The 4,069-nt window shown below is 36.0% G+C and overlaps 1 protein-coding gene across 1 annotated transcript in view; it reads right to left on the bottom strand.

The window, feature by feature from the left end:
* The window catches only part of ZNF148 (zinc finger protein 148), a 172,658-nt gene that overhangs the window by 117,910 nt on the left and 50,679 nt on the right, over window positions 1–4,069 (bottom strand). Inside the window, exon 2 of the mRNA XM_003795069.3 lies at window positions 2,925–3,005. The gene's annotated coding sequence lies outside the window, so the exon portion shown is untranslated. The remainder of the gene's footprint in view (window positions 1–2,924; window positions 3,006–4,069) is intronic.

The raw sequence follows: 4,069 nt of genomic DNA, 5'->3' as shown, positions 1-4,069 counted from the left end.
AAAAAAAAAAAAAAAAGAATACAAACCTAAAAAGTTAGAAAAGAAAAAAAACAAGGCTCAGCACCCATAGCACAGTGGTTACGGCACTAGCCACATACACCAAGGGTAGTGGGTTTGAACCCACCCGGGCCAACTAAACAACTGCAACAAAAAAATAGCCAGACATTGTGGTGGGTGCCTGCAGTCCCAGCTACTTGGGAGGCTGAGGCAAGAGAATCGCTTAAGCCCAAGATTTTGAGGTTGCTGTGAGCTATGACACTACAGCACTCTACCACAGCACTCTACGTACCAAGGGCGACATAGTGAGACTCTATCTTGAGGGGGAAAAATAAAATCTTTGGCTTGGCACCTATAGCTCAGCAGCTAGGGCGCCAGCCACATACACCAGAGCTGGTGGGTTCAAACCCAGTCCGGGCCTAACAAACAACAATGACAATTACAACCAAAAAATAGCTGGGCGTTGGTTGTGGCAGGCACCTGTATTCCTAGCTACCTGGGAGGCTAAGGCAGGAGAATCCCTTAAGCCCAAGAGTTTGAGGTTGCTGTGAGCTGTGATGCCATAGCACTTTACCAAGAGTCTAAAAGTTCAATTTGCGATTAGAGCTACTGACCTGTCAGTACCCTTCCATTTCAGAGTTTTCCTGGATATTCAGGCATTTATTCTTACAAAGAAACTTTAGTCCAAAATAAAATATGTTAAATGGAACCTATATTTTAAATCTTTTTAATTATGAAATCAACAAATAACAGTTTCTCAATAAAGAAAAAATATGTGAAAGGGCCAAATGCAAATTCTAAAATTGAAATGATACTGTAACAAAACATTTATCATAAGGGCACAACAGGAGATTCAAGATGGCAGAAGAAAATCATTGACCATAAAGATACATCAACAGAAATTATCCAATCTGAAGAACAAGTGAAAAACGATTGACAATGAACAGAGACTCACAAGGCATATGAAGAAACATCCAATTTACCAACATTTCTGAAGTACCAAAAAGCCAGAAGGTAGAGTGAGAACAGAAAATTATTTGTCAACTAAAAATGTAAAACAAACAAACAAACAAAAAGAAAAAATGACAGAGTTCTTTTCTTTACTATACAAATATACAAAAAGCCCCATAAAAGGGCAAAACACATGACCAAATAGATCACTGGAAATACATATTTGGTCAGTAATAATGAGAAAAATGCTCAAACTCAACCATAATAAAAGTAAAGTAAAGCAAAAACAGACAAACATTAAAAAGTTCGACACTAGCTAGGGTTAAGAGATTCTCTCTCACACAGACTACTGATATTGGACATTCTTTTTAAAAGTTAGGCACTTTACTCACTGAACTATTAAATGTGCAAACTATGGCCCAATATTTTTCCCCTTAGGAATTTATACTGCATGTATGTGCAAAGATGAACCCAAGAATATTCACATTACCTTCTATAATAGCAAAAAAAACTAAATAGGTGACTAGTTAAAATAATTATTGTACATACAAATACTAGAATACTATACAGAATGAAATGAGAGGGAATGATACACAAAGATATGAAAGTTTTTACACAGAAACATGTTGCTGAATAGTATGTATGGTGTGATTTCATTTGTGTAAAGAACATGTAAGTACACATCTAAATGCTGGTATATGGGGTGGCGCCAGTGGCTCAAGGAGTAGGGCGCTGGCCCCATATACCAGGGGTGGCGGGTTCAAGCCTGGCCCTGGCCAAAACTGCAAAAAAAAAAAAAAAAAAAAATTAATTAATTTTAAAAAAAAAGATTTAAAAAAAATAAATAAATGCTTGTATATGTATAGAAAATGTCTGGAAGGATATACGATGCTAAGTAAATAAGATAAGGAAAACCATTTTTGGATAATATTATAACATTGTCCACTGCTCTGATGTATATTCCTTTTATACTGAACCTGGGTAAAGGAGTGAAAAATGCTGAACACATTAGAAGATATGAAAGAAAGAAATTCTAAAATATGGCCACAAAAATGAAAAGTTTTTAGGGCAGTGTCTGTGGCTCACAGGAGTAGGGTACTGGCCCCATATGCTGGATGGCAGATTCAAACCCAGCCCTGGCCAAAAACTACAAAAAAATAATAACAATAATAATTAAAAGTTACCAAAACAAATAAAAAATTCACAGAGAAACTTCAGAATTTTTTTGAGACAATCTCACTCTGCTGACCCGGGAAGAATTCCCTGACATCATCATAGCTCACAGCAACTTCAAATTTTGAAGTTCCTCTTGCTTCAGCCTCTGGAGTAGCTAGGACCACAGGCATGTGCCACCACACCCGGCTAGTTTTTCTGTTTTTAGTGCAGATAGGGATCTCACTCTTTCTCAGGCTGGCATCAAACTTCGGAGCGCAAGCGATTTTTCTGCTTCAGCTCCCATAGTTCTAAGCTACCACCTCTCCCAGCCCAAACTTTAGAATTTTTATGATCATTAATAACTGACATGAGAGTGTGTGCCCACTAACAGATATGTAAATTCCTTGAAAACTATTCTATATATTTTTTTCCATGTTTGGAAGACAAAATTTCAGGTTTAATAAATGTACCAACAAAGACCAACAAGAAAGGAGAGGATCACCTGTCTTCTTAACATAAGGGAACTGCAACCTAACAGAGATAATGCAAGCAATCAAGTTAAGTGACAGATAATTATGGACTTTACCCTATGAAATTGAGAATGTTAGGTATTTTCAATGTATAGATGCCCATATCTACATACAGTGATATTATGTTATTTATATGTAATATTCATGCTACCTATAAGCAGTTATAAGGAAAACAGATTGTCCAGTATTTGTACTACGCAACAGTTGTGAGCACACATGTCCATGTATAAGCACATGGGCATCTATCACACTGTAAAAAAATAAACTTTGAGTAAAACAATGTTGAATTACCTCTATAAAATATGTCTGGCAAATGCCCATCCTGGCAGATCACTTGGCTGAATTTCCAAGGTGCTGATTCCTTTCTCTATCCTATGAAAGTACAAAAATATAGGTTAACCTCCAAAAGAATCAGGATTAGACATAAAGTGAGGTAAAATGGTTATATCTAAAAGTAGTAAATTCAAAAAACTATTCCCAGAGTTGAACTGTTATAGTAAATAAAATTAGTAGCAACTAACATTCAGTACAAATGCAATGACCCATCAACACTAAATGATATAAGAAATCAAGATACAAGAAATAACTAGACAAAAATTAGACTTTTTCAAACATAACTCCTAGTTAAGGATTATGACTTCTTTGAAGTCAAATCAACAACATTAAGTCACCTTAAGCATCATAAAATAGGAAGGAAAGCACCAATGTTTTTCACTAAAATTGGATGTTGACACTCTCTATTACTCGAATAGTAGTATTTCTTGATAAACTCCTACAATAACATTTCCCTCAGCAGAAATGTCAAATATATTAAGAATGCAGTTGTTTTAAATACAACAATAAATGTTTTAAATTTTCAAGGCCAATGTATTTAATAATGCTAAAATGATCCAATTTTTTTTTTAAAGACAGAGTCTCACTTTGTCACCCTTGGTAGAGTGCTGTGACGTCACAGCTTACAGCAACCTCCAACTCCTGGGCTTAGGTGATTCTCTTGCCTCAGCCTCCCAAGTATCTGGGACTACAGGTGCCCGCCGCAACACCTAGCTATTTTTTTGTTGCAGTTTGGCCGGGGCTGGGTTTGAACCCACCACCCACAGGCACCGCCTGATCCAATTTTTTTAAACATTATGCTGTAATCAACCTTTTAGAAGAGTAATACAGAAAATTAACACTTTACATTGATGTTGTTGGTATTATATTGATGTCTGACATAGACCATTTTTTTCATGTAACTGAAATATTTTCCCCAAGTATATAAAATGAAGGTAATGAAGACTGAATGCTGAATCATCAAAAACAAAGAATAGGTCAAATATAATTATTTTAAAAACTACTGATAAAATTTTTTTTTTTTTTTGAGACGGAGCCTCAAGCTATCCCCCTGGGTAGAGTGCCATGGCATCACAGCTCATAGCAACCTCCAACTCCTGGGC

The sequence above is a fragment of the Otolemur garnettii genome, unplaced genomic scaffold, assembly GCF_000181295.1.
Source record: "Otolemur garnettii isolate 467f Iridium unplaced genomic scaffold, OtoGar3 scaffold00089, whole genome shotgun sequence".
In the NCBI taxonomy this organism is placed as follows: Eukaryota; Metazoa; Chordata; class Mammalia; order Primates; family Galagidae; genus Otolemur; species Otolemur garnettii.
The sequence above is the reverse complement of the archived record's forward strand: the minus strand, read 5'-3'. Positions and strand labels throughout refer to the sequence as shown.